The sequence below is a fragment of the Corvus hawaiiensis genome, chromosome 5 (genome assembly GCF_020740725.1).
Source record: "Corvus hawaiiensis isolate bCorHaw1 chromosome 5, bCorHaw1.pri.cur, whole genome shotgun sequence".
In the NCBI taxonomy this organism is placed as follows: domain Eukaryota; kingdom Metazoa; phylum Chordata; class Aves; order Passeriformes; family Corvidae; genus Corvus; species Corvus hawaiiensis.
The window spans coordinates 49,592,596-49,606,106 of NC_063217.1; the positions used below are offsets into that span (position 1 = coordinate 49,592,596).

General features: G+C 39.2%; 1 long non-coding RNA gene across 3 annotated transcripts in view; it reads right to left on the reverse strand.

Annotated features, from left to right (window-relative positions):
- Nucleotides 1–13,511, reverse strand: part of LOC125326538 — a 109,434-nt gene that overhangs the window by 64,067 nt on the left and 31,856 nt on the right. For all 3 annotated transcript variants that reach the window (XR_007203881.1, XR_007203880.1, XR_007203879.1), the window contains one exon: nucleotides 12,153–12,255. This is a non-coding gene — a long non-coding RNA (uncharacterized LOC125326538). The remainder of the gene's footprint in view (nucleotides 1–12,152; nucleotides 12,256–13,511) is intronic.

Genomic DNA, 13,511 nt, shown 5'->3' on the forward strand with positions numbered 1-13,511 from the left:
TTATTTCCTTGAGAATGGGTTTGTGAAAAAATGTAGTCTAGTTTAGGGACCACAGAACAATACAGTGTTTCCAACAGGATTTTTACAGAACCAGTAACATTCTCTGCATTTTGGAAAAGAAAGAGGAAAAATCTTTCCCCCTACCTCAGTCTTTGCTGCATGGTTTTCAGTAAGTAGATCAACAAAAACTTGCGAATAAAAAATTCATGCTGAAATATGTTTCATTGAACATATTGAAAGAGAAGGACATTACTGATGAAATGTTTGAACTGTGTGCTGTACAGCAAAAAGTGTTCTTCCTCTTTCATACTTTGTCATAAGAAAAGTTCTGATATTTTAATTTTTTAAAAGGTTAACACAAACAATGAGAGCCCCTGTTCCTCACTTCTGCAGTATATTGCAGATTTAAGTTCTGTCAAAAAATGTACATAGAATTTTCTTGCATATAAACACAAGAATTGAAAAATAGTAATAAAAGTTATAAATCTTGTGTTCTTGGATAACTGTCACAAATTCAGAGCTGTAGGTGGGCAGGGAAGGGAACACAGATGAGCAGGCTATGAGCCATTAGGGAGAAGAATCTTCACATAAATAAATTTGTTTGTACTAGCTCTACCTGCACAGTAGACCTAACTTGTGCTAGATCACCCTCATGTTGCTTTCACTCTGCATTCAGATGTACAGAAACATGCCACATATTTTTCCAAGAAATGCAGTGACTTGCACTTCTGATTAAATTTTCTGGAGAAGAGCCTGTGAAGACGGAGGCTGCATTTTTCCTAAACATCAGAAAGATCTCAATTTTTCCAGATGTCTTCATACATAATCTATTTAGTAAACTACTCCATATTTTAGAAGTGCAGGAACAGATCTAGCCTAAGAACTGATGAATAGTGAATTACTGCTAAATACCGCAGAAGAGACTAATGTCATAATTTCTTTTAGGTCCTTCCCTCATCCCAAATTTGCATGTTCTTTCTTTTGTTTTGTGCACTGAGGCATAGAGATTACAGTAACTGTTTTCTAATCTTTTCAGAAAACAGTTTTCACTAGCTACAGCAGAATATATGAAAGAAACAGAAGTTATTTAAATGTGCAGATGAACAAAGCATCCTGAAGAGAAGATATTGGATATTAAAACTGGATTTAGATATTAAAAAAATTTACTTGGAGTCAAAATTTCTCAGAATGTATCACCATTCAAGACTAGAAATGTACACTGTGTTCTTCTAGAAGCAGAGATGTTTAAGTGCTTTGTCTTTCATTGCCAATACTTATTATTGCTGTTAAGGTCCTTTGGTCAGGAGTGAGAACAAAGATATGGTGATGCAATTCTCTGTTCCACAGGTGAAATTCTGACTCTTCTAAAAATTAATCTAAAGGTCTGATTGTATCTGTGCTGTAGGGTGTAACCTGCTCTGTGCAAGATCCTTCACTATACTCACCTTAATCATCTAAGCACTCATGGCCCTCACCCCAGTGGAGCCCAGCCTTGGCTTGGACATCTAAGGATGTTTTTAAGACAGAAGGAAGCTGTGTAACTCTCTGCAGAGCCATAAGAAAGGTTACATTTCAAACATGTAGGGTTGGTATGGGGGTTACCGCAAGTAGCTCAAGAATTCAGCAGAACAAAATAGTAGATTGGAGCGGTATGAAATGCTGAAGGAGACAAAACAGAGGTTGTTGAAGATGGCAACTCAGCAATGTCAATGATTTGATTCCATAAGAAGTGGAACCTGGCCATCCTCCTGACTGACACCTGCCTGAGCAGCAGAAAGCCCTTGGGAGTCCTCTTGGAGGTGGTGAGAATACTAACGCTTAGAATAGTAGCTCATAAAATCTCAGTTGTCATTTGTTCATGTTTGGTAATAAATAATTACCATATGCATTTGAGCTGTATATGTACTACTTGCAGAATCTTTTTGTTTGAGCTAAAGGTGTTTGAATAAATTGGTTCACAGAAGGAGGCACCTGAAGGTACCCTACAAGAAAGCTGGAGAGGGACTTTTCACAAGGGCATATAGGAATAGGACAAGGGTGGATGGCTTTAACTGAAAGAAGGTAGGTCAAGATTAGATATTACGAAGAAATTTTTACTATCAGAGTGGTGAGACACTGGAACAGGCTGGTTAGAGAAGTTGTGGATGTCCCATCCCTGGGAGTGTTTAAGGCCAGGCTGGATGGGGCTCTGAGCAACCTGATCTCATGGAAGGTCTTCCTGCTCATGGCAGGGAGGTTGGAACCAGATGATCTTTAAGGTCCCTTACAACCCAAACCATTCTATGATTCTGTGACAAGAAAACTCAGGATTCACTATAGTAATCTCCCTGGCTGACTTGTTCAGTCTGAAAATAGAGCAGGAAGGTATGGTGGTCTTAGGGGCAATGGAGAGCTGAACACAAGCACCTGAACCCAGAAATGGTATTCCCAATCCTTTATGTAAGACAGAGCCTATGGCAAAATATAGCAGTGTCGTACATCAACACTTCCTCCATCCTGAAATACCTCCTACACTTGCTTCCTGGTGAAACTGTTTCACTCCGACATATTGCAGATAACTCTGCTGTGATTAGAATGGATACAGCTTCAGCTGGAGTAAAGTTATGAGATACTTAACTTGGATAGGATGTTTTATAATAATATATTATTTTAATATTATAATCTATAATGATAATTTTTTCTCTCAGTATTACATCTTAACAGATTAATTTCTCTCTGCTTGTGCTTTCTCTGCCATTAGCTGTGAATGAACTCTTGAAACTTTTGGAATATGTTCCATTACTGCACATTAACTATTTAACAGAGAGGATTCATTGCCTTCTCTTCAAATAGCAATGAGACAAAATAACAGTTAAAAAGTATAAGAAAAGCTTAAACTTTTAAAGTTTAGGTCCTAACTGGTTTTTAAAGAGCCTGAGAAGCTGGCCTTGCCCACTCATGTTTGGAGTTAAAAAACCCGAAAGCAACCTGAACATAATCCATGCTACAGGTAAATGTTTTAGTAGAAAGAGACCTGAGCCTTACCATGGTGTCACTGAAGGCCCCTTCAAGAAAGGCTGACGAAAGATATGAAAACAAATTACTGGGTAATATTACTGATAATAGTTCAAACAGATGCAACCCCCCCTTTTATTTTCTCTAGTATGCTTGCTTGAATTTCTGCCCATAAAAGAAGTGGTAACCCACTTAATATTCCAGGAAAATTTAGGGTCCAGAGGAGCACTGTGCAAAATATGCACAATGAACTCAGAGGAATTAGTCTTCAGAGACAGCAGACAATTTGTTCGCAGTCCAGCATAATTTTTACTCCATTTCTTTATGAAATGTTCTCTGAGGAACCATACCAACATAGGTATTTAAAACCCTTGGGAAATACAAAACTTTAAATACTGGCACGTATTGAAAACTGATGGCTATTAAACACATGTCCAAAATCAATGATATGAAGGAATGAACTATTTTGAAAATGTTTGAGTTATGTATGTGGTGACCAATAATACTTATGACCTTCACCATTAGTTTTTCTTATAATGCCTAGTCTGTGTTGTGTGACTGTCATGGAGAATGCACTTAGTGCTTTAAATGATGCTATTTTCAAAGTTGTCTGTAGTAGCAATGTTATTATCTATAACTCCAGGAGACTGTCCATCTCTTTATATAAGTTCTGAACATGCCTAAAACTTTATTTTTCTATCTTTTAGGCTGGAAGTTGTCAGCTATTTTGTGGAACACACTGTCAGGTTTTGTTCTCAGTAATGGAAGACTTAGTCCATTTTGTACTTCGAAAATTGAATTGTAACTTATAAACCTTAAAAAAGTGTCCCCATCCCTGATAGAATTGAGATGGCTTTGAAGATACTAGCTCACTTTGGTAACTCACTTATTGTGACTATCATTACCATCGAGTGGCTCTAGAGAAATCACGGAAGGTGCTGACTTGTGACCTGTATGGCTGTAGCTAATGCTATTAGTGCTACAGATAAAATGATTCAAAAAGCTACAACCTGTTCTGGTAGCAGCCATTTCAGTGAAAGAGACATGATAACCCCAGCAATCCTCATGCTTCATTTAAAATTGTAGCAGGAGAGTATGAGTTTGCAAGAATAAATAAAATTGCTATAGTGGAAGGTTTGCTCTGGCTTGGATTGTGATAAACAGCTCAGAAGAGTAGTGCAAGAAGTGGTTCTCTTTCAAAATGAAAACTTAGTAAATGTAGACATTCAGAATTTGGGAGATTGTTGTAGTGCTATTTGTGAAAAGACTGAGAAACTTGAAAGAAGTTAAGACTCCTAGGGAAGTTTTTTGTAGTTACAGAGTCATTATGCTTCGTTATTGCAAGTCTATCACAAGCAAATGGACACTATCTAGAAATTTATCTTTAAATCTTCATAATTCCAGTGGTCTTTAAGGTTATTATGGAGTGTCTTTATACCCTTGAAAAACAGCTGCTGAAGCTCATTTTATGTGGTCAAGGTTTCAACTCTGATGGAGTCAACTCATAAATAAAAAGAAAACAGATACATTCCCACATCATCACTGCCAAACCCCTGTCACAGCCAGTAGATCAGATAACGGGTAATAGCCCTGATAGGTGCTAGGTAAATCACAATGTGTTCCACTGCCTACTGAAGTAATGTGAGATTCTTCACTGACTTTCACAGCCTCTAGGTCAGAATTTTATTCAACAATCTAATAGTTACAGAAATAGTATGAGATACATGGATTTGATGGTTGGACCCCTTGGTGGATAGGGAATTGGCTGGATGGCCACACTCAAAGAGTTGTGGTCAACAGCTCAGTGTCCAGGTGGAGACCAGTGAATAGTGGCATTTCCCAGGGCTTGGCCTTGGCACCAGCGCTGCCCAGCATCCTTGCTGGTGACAAGGACAGTGGGATCAAACACCCTCAGCAAGCCTGCTGACAACACCCAGCTGTGTGGTGCAGCTGACACACTGGATGAAAGGGATGCCACACAGAGGGACCTGGACAGGCTTGAGAGGTGGCCCTATGTGAACCCTGTGAAATTCAACAAGGCCAGGTTTAAGTCTTGCACCTGGTTCAGGGCAATTCCAAGCTGGTCAGTGAGTGAAAGCAGCCCTGAGGAATAAGAATTGGGGCATTAGTGGATGGGAAGCTTACTTGACCTGGCAATGGGACCTTTCAGCCCAGAAAGCCAATCATATCCTGGGCTGTATCAGAAGAAGTGTGACCAGATGATCAAGGAAGGTGATTCTTCCCCTCTTCTCTCAGGAGACCCCACCTGAAATACTGCATCCAGCTCTGAGGCCCCCACCATAAGAAGCACCTGGACCTGTTGGATCAAGTCCAGAGGAGGGCCACGAAGATGGTGAGAGAGCTGGAACAGCTCTCCTATGAGAGGCTGAGAGAGCTGGGATTGTTCAGCCTGGAGAAGAGAAGGCACCACAGAGAAACTATAGGAGCCTTCCAGCACCTAAAGGGGACCTACAAGAGAGCTGTGGAGGGACTTTTTACAAGGGCACATAGTGACAGGACAAGGGGGAATGGTTTTAAACTGAAAGAGGGTAGGTTTAGATTAGGTAATAGGAAGAAATTCCTTACTGGGAGAGTGTTGGGAACTGGAACAGTCTGTCCAGAGAAGTTGTGGATACTCCATCCCTGGAAGAGTTCCAGGAAAGCTTAGATATGGCTTTGAGCAACCTGATGTAGTGAGTGGCATCCCTCCCCGTGTCAGGAGGTGGCAAGTCACACCTATGAGATCTTTAAGGTTCCTTCCAACTCAAACCATTCTATGATTTTGTGCTTGTATCATGACTAGAAAATATCAGTGAAATAAATAGATTGCAAGCTTAAATTAGTTAGAAGAGCCCTCTCCTATATTTGAATACTAACCAGTTTTTAAATTAGTGTTCTACCAAATTGAAGTTCCTTTTAAATGGGAAATATAATAATGGTATTGAACCAGGGGAAATTGCAGCTATTAATTTTGCATATCTGGACACCTACCTGAAAACTATTACTGTGACTTTGTACAACTGGGACAGAAGAAACCCCCCAAAATATGAGGCATAAAATTAATGTTTGATACAGTTAAAGGAACATTAACAAGCAAAAAGTATTAAACAGATGGTTATTCTTTTCGAATGAATAGTTGCTAAAGAGCAGAAGTCCAAGGAAAGTCATACCAAAGAATTAACCCCTCAAGCATGTTGTTCTATACTCTCATTTCATTTACTTTGCAAACATTTTATTAACTATATGTTACCCCAACTACATCTTAGTTGGCTAAATAACAATTCATGTAACTTTTACATTAAGATCATTAAAGCAGTTCTGTTGGTACAGCCTAACCTTGCACTCTTCTGGTCAAAATATCCCTGTGGCAAATTAGCCTTGAAACCTTAGCCCACAAACAATCCAGTCCAGCGAGCAACTGAATCAATTCACCCCCTCTCCTCAAAAAGCTGTAGTAGTTTGCCTTGGTCACTGTATGTGTAATACACATACTCAGTGCACCTAAGTAACAAGACTTCATATCCTTAGCATAGCCAACCAGGTAATATTTCATCTTTGTTGATATTTGCTATCACTTTTCAAAGGCTGAATTAAATTAGGTGTCTGTCAGACTTCCACAGACAATGTACCTGAGCTATCTCGTGCTTCTGAAGGACAAACCATAACTCTCAGCTAATTACTCTCTCCTCTTACACCTCTGACTCACAGCTAATGAGACCTGAATTGATAGAAAAATACAGGATTTAAGGAACAAGACATAGCTTCCCAAGCAGGTATCCAATGCCACTTTAAATTCCTAGGGTATCCTACCTGGCACAGAGCTATCACTGCAGAAAGTCATAGGCCTCCCATATGTTGTGTGTCATACCTGCCAGCTCCTTGCAGATGTCTTAGGCACTCAAGGGAATCTAAAATATCTCTGGGTACTTCAGCTTAGCCACTCACTTGACTTTGATATCAGAAAAATCTCACAGAAGTGGAAAAAGTACCTTTCTAGTTAAATGTTTACAAGTATTACTATTTCTGACCATCAACTAGATTTTAATACTAAACTCCTCAGAATTTTTTACTTGTTTTCATAGTGTTGTATTAGTTTTGAAATCTATCAGAATCCATGTTATTGTTTTTAATCCTACACATAATATTTTGAAACTATATGGATTGACATTTCACTGTACTATAACTCCAAAACCTTAACATGTTTATGGTTTAGCTGCTGTTTTTCTGGCAAAGCAATGGCTGGAAAATAAAATAAAAAAAGGGATTTCACTTTTTAAGGATGCAAAGCTGGTTTCTAGGAAGACACACCAGAAATCCATTCAATCCCTAAGGTAGGCTAAAATGGAGATGGGAATGATAAATTTATGTATAGACATATAGGATTTATTTCTCCATTTCCTGTTTTCTTCAGTGAGATTTATGCTTGACTAAAGACTAATCATATACAGACAACATTAATCTCACTGAAATCAATCTTCCTATATGCAAACAAACCCATAGCACAGGTGGTCTGGGACATCAGGCAGTAGCTCCTAAATCTGCTAGGTCTCATCCGTGCAAGAGAGAAAGGTAAAAAAGGCACATGTGACATTAGGTTGTTCCAAAACCAAGGGAGATCCAATGGAATGTGCAAGAAACTTGGCATGGCAGCAGCAACTGTTGTGGAGTCACACCACCACGTGCTACCAGATCTGTGTGGCAGGGACACAAGGGTACGAGATTCATGGGGACTGCTCGGGCACCCCTGCTTGTTACTGCTGCTGCCCCTGAGAGTGTGTATGGAATTGCAGCATAGCACAACAATCTGGTACTCACAGGCACAGCTGTATCAAAATGAATTTTGTATTGTTGTTTGCCTACTAGCCAGTGTGGGTTGCAGTGTTGAGTGCATGCAATAAACAGAATGGGTTTGGAGGTGCTGACTTATGACTGCACACTTACATTCCTCTTACAGGATGGTCAGAAAGATTTTCTTCTTCCTCACCCTTATCACACCAGTACATCTCACAGAACAAACGTTTACATTTCTTTTCCCACATCATATCTTGTTGGTTTTTCTTCATTTTGTTTATGGTTTTGCTTTCAATAGGAGCAAGAATGTAATTGATTTCACATGTGCAGTTTATTTCCACTTCAACAAACAAATGATGTTCAAGCGCTGCACAAGAAGCCTGTAATTAAGTCATACAATTAACATCAATTACATACTGTAAGTTATTAATGGTAAGTTTTCAGGATTCAGAATAAAGTGACACTGAAGGTGTCTCATAAGGGCGAGTGTCACTAAAGTGACACTGAGGGTGTTCTCACTAGAAAGCTGTGCTGTCAAGGTCCTCTCAGACAGCAAAGGACATGCTGCACTCAGCTCATGCTTTGAACCCAACAAAGCAGAAGTGTCTCGATTCAAGTAAAAATGATGTGAACGTTAATGTTATCAAAGTACACCACGGTTTTTCCTTTATAGGGGCTACCTCATCGCTCTAAGAATTTAAATCTCAGAAGTGTCTATGTCAATACAAAATTGCTTCATTTCCATAGGTCTACGTCATGTCTTAGATTTCTCATACAAATTCATGTACACTCGAGAATCAAGTTACTCTGCTGTTCCCAGTGAAATCAGTTCTGTTGAATGACTGTACTCTCATACCAGAGACAATTTTGACTCTGTGACTTGCTTGCTCCCAGACACAGGCATAAATTGACCTTTTAATTACCTCTGTGGGATTCTGTTCAATATATCTAAAGTAGTGTAACCTACAATAGAAGCCAGTTTTGGCAAATCTGTACATTTCTGGCATTTCATGGTTGCTTATAACATGCAAGTTTATGAAACTGTGGGTGCACCAAAGCAAAAATTTTATTCAAGCCTTGTTAAAGTACCAGTTCTGCAGGCAAAATCCAACTTTGGCTCCTTTATTTGAAATTTTTGTGGTTTTTGTAAAAAGTTACTTAATATAATTTTTACAAGTTAAAGTTTCATTTATCAATAAAAGGAAGGGGTGCACTTACCCAAAATATTTTCCATGATTTCCCACTATAACTGGAAGATCCTCTGTTTAATAGTTGCTACAAATTGTTATCAGTACCATATATGAGTGTGTTCTTCTTTTCATTAATTTAGTAGCATGCAGTAATACTTTTAGCTTCCTTCCTCTCATCCCCTGTGATGATTTTTACCTAAAACTGTTTAGTCAGCAGACATAAAAACAGCTCTTTCTGCTTTAACATTATCTATTAGAACTCCAAGCCTATTTATGAAACAATTATAGGAAAAGCTGGCTTATGCCCTACATTTTGTCCAGTAGCAAAGATCTGTTCCCTGTGTGTTCTGGGTGCTACTGCCCACCCCCAGATCACCTGTGAGATAGTCTGCTTCAAAAAAACCTAACAAAATCATGAACAGAAGGTATTACTCCTTTTATACTCCTGGAATGGACTTCAGAGAGGAGAATGGGAGTTCTCTCTTTTATTCGTTCAAAAATGAAAGCTCATTTTTGCGGGAGACAGAAGAGTCCTTGCTTTGACTTCAGTGTCAATCAAGAGAGAAGGGGCACTAATCAGTTCTGATTAAGCTTCGAGTTCTTTACAGGCTCTGAATAAATCACAGGAAAAACATGATGCTGTAAGATTGCTGAGAAAGTTTAATCATGAGCTATTCACAGCAGATTCAGGAACACACCACTCCCAGATATCTGTATTTGATATACCTCCTACAGCTAAGGCTACATCCAGACCTACTGCGTCTGTCTTCTTTTCCATCTGCATCCCTGCAGGCTCTGCTGAGCCCCTGTGCCCCAGCACCTCGGCACCCAGTCTGCTGGGGATTGTCTGCCTCAGCAACCCAAGAGAACTCGTCACGTCATCCAGCTACTTGGGCTTTATACTGTACAGCAAGGCAGGATATTTTGTCCTCCTCAAGAATGAGAGGAGGCAGGAGGGGCTCCCCTCACAGCACCAGAAAACCAGCATTAAGAGCAGCATTGTTCCTTGGTTTGTCTTACAGTTTTAAAAATAATCTCTTGATCAAAGTCAAAGAAGGAACAGGTTCAGTGGCACAGGATCTGAAATTCCTTGCGAACAGGAGTTTTGGTTAAAGCAGGAGCACTCCCCCCTGCCCACATATACACTTGCAGTGATTAACACAGCTGTGCCTCCTTGCCTGTACATCAGTCCAACACAGCTGCTACATATGCCTGCTGCTTTCTGAAAGCTGCCCCTGTCCGATCAGTACATTAAACCAGCCTCATCCCCCAGGTTTTTTATTTTCTTTTCAAAAGCAAGGGGCAGAAGGATGCACAACTTTCTGCCCTGGAAAAAAGCTAGGCAAAAATTGTCTGCTATTCCCTTATCATACCTCAGGGAAAAACTACTTAGGTTGCTGAAGAGAACCTTTCCAGAGCAGCTGTAACTGAGAATGCAACCCTGGAGATACAGGTAGCCATGAGAGTGCTCTTCCACATGGACCTAAAATCTCTGAGTACATTTGCATATCTCCCCTCATCACATCCACATCTCCAGCTGACATCCTCTCCCTCTGAGACTGGCAATGTTCCCTATGCCTCAAACTACAGATACCCCTAGTTCAGTTGCTGTTTCTGTTTGATGTTGTTTGCATAGAAGGTGTCTGGAACTGAATTTCTGGAGGTCTCAAGCTGTGAGTATGCTTGATCCACGTGTCCCTAAAACTGGCTATCTGTAAACTAAACTTAAAACTCAGTTTGAGGGCAGAGATGGTGGGGTTGCAGCTATAGAAATTTGGACCTAACATTCAACTATTCCTGGATTTCATCAGATAAACACAAGCCCTGTAATGAATCCTGCTGGCTTGAGGTTTGAGGTGACTCTGACTCATATTTTGCTGAATTTCACTGCAAAGAATGTTACGCTCTTTTAGTCTGAGTTGTGTGTGATCGGAAAGCCTGTGCTACAAAACCTGTACCCAGTGGTCTTGTGAAAGCTGATAGAGCTAAAAGCTCATGGCTTTTGGTCTGCAACCTCCTGAAGAATCAGCCGTGAGAAGATCCACTCCATGCTTGGCAGACAACTGAGGACCTAATATCCAGGGCATCCAGAACCCAGGGCTACACAAGGGGCTGAAGCAGTGGTTCTGGACATCTGTTGGAGCAGGCTTGTGATGTTTCCAGAGAAAGCTACTGCTGTGATTCCTTCTTCATTTAGAGGAGCCAGCAAAACAACAGAACTTCTCTTGCATTTAAATGCCCTGTAGTTTTTGACAGACTTGCTGCTTATAGCAGGTAATAAAATGCAGAGAGTAATATTTCATTCGCAGCTCCCAACTATTTTATTATTCACAAGACAGCTGAAAAAATCCACACAGGGGAAGATAAGGTTACTCTGGCCATGATCAGCCAGCAAATCAATAGCCATGCCAGAGATAGTAAATGTGTGTGCTGATTCACATGCACTATCCTCTGTCAGTGGTTGTGATGCCTTTCAACCTCACTGGGATTATTAAAATTAGAGGTGTGTAACAGAAGCAAATGATAGCTTATCTACATAATAGACCTGGAAAAAATGAATGTTTCAAAGCCTTTATGCTTGGGTGAGGACCATTACTGAAGTCCTACTTACTGCAGGGAGAGAATATTGAAAAAAATCACCAGTCCCCGCTCATTAATTTACCTTTTAATTTTATCTGTAGACAGCTTTAATTTTTAATTGCTAACATAATTTCCATGTTTGTTTTTGAGGTGACGAATTAGATGTGACCAATCCTTATTTGTTGCAAGGGCTAATGTTCCTGACCCTTAATAAAATTATTCAATAATAATGTAACTACTCATGGAGCCACCATCTACTATGTATTTCCTGTTTTTAAAAAGATCTTCTTTGACTTAGTATACAGGAAAGAGCCAAGTTGCAAGTTATGTGAGGCATCTTTCAAGTTTAAATTATGTTTACATCTTAAAGATAACACAGGTAAATCAGAATAAATTTAAATATAGCCCATGTATTGAGCCAAGCCTGTCCCTCATCACCAGTGACCTATGAATGCAGGAACAAGATTCTGGTACATCTTTTAGTCACCATGCACTCCGAAACTGTGGCATTAGGGCTAGAGTTTGGTGTCTTTCCTCTTGCCCTGTAAGTTACTGGATCCAATTTTCATAGTTAGCTTCACACATTAGCATACACACCTGTATTCCTTCTTTGGTGATGTAAATCCCAGAGTCACAAAAATTTTTTTTACCTTTGAGAGGTTCAGGATATTGATCTTTACCTCATCTTACTTCATACACCCTGAAAGAAGGAAAAGTTTAATCAGAATTTATTTTAATTGTGGAGGAAGAGGGAGAATGGGCTGATTGATGGCAATTAGTGTGACTTTTCTTGCATAGCCTTCAATGGATATCTTCTCTCTCAAGTTTCAGTATTTTGATTATTTTTCACCCATGACTGTAAATTGTTTTTAAAATGTCTTAATTTCACTGACCTATTTTAATAGAATTTTCTATCTCCTACTACTTATATATTCAAATGAACCCAAGAAATGTTTCTGATTGATAGAAAAACAATACATCTTGCAAGTAATGACTGCAGTTCCATCTGTTGAATTTGGGTGTGAAAGACATTCCCTTAAGAGTCATTGTAGTTCCTATTTGATATTTGAACCAGTTGTAGATTGACAAAAATCATAGATATTTGCACAATAATAAGGAGAAAAGCAGATTTTATGCAAAACCACAAGAACATGAGGCTCTCCACTGCAGAGGAACAGCTGTTTATTTGGAATGCATGTATTTTCTTGCAGAAGTGTTTTATATCATCAGATATAATATAGTGTTTCCTTGAGTATTTTCAATTGATACCCCAGAAGGTCATGTTGCAGGGATTGTGGTTGTAATGTTTTACCAAGGAAGAAAAAGCTTAGGAAGAAAACAGGTAATTGTTCTTGATCATTTTCCTGCTTTAGGTTACTAATTTTTGCTATATACACTATTTATTACTCATTTACAAAGAGTAGAATGAGAAAACAGTCTTGTATATTGTGTCCCTTTCAATCATGTTCCTGTTTAATCTCCATTTCCCTGACTAGCCATCCCACTTTATGCACTGAAAGGTGTTCAGCTGCTGACAGGAATCAGCCACATGCTGTGTTGCCAGGGCAGCTCTGTACAGCATTGCCCTGCTCTCTATTTCTAAAGATAGCCCTATGTTGATCTCAAAATCCAAAAGCCTGTTATTTTAAAATGTCATTTACAACATCTATGTTCTGAATATTTATATTCTGGATGTTTTCTCCTATTGATTTAATAGCCAAAAAAATGACCATTTGCCCTTTGTTTCTGTCATGCTGAATTAATTAAATTTCTGTTAAAAGATGCATCTGGATTTGTGCAGAAAATCAGCCCATAAACTGTAACAAGCAACTGTGCTGAGTTACACTTTCTGACAACAAAACCCAGACTTTATCAAAAGAAAAAGTTTATGTACATTTAATCTCTAACTTGGCATATACTGAAATGCCAATCAAGAAACTGTATTTTCATGTTCTA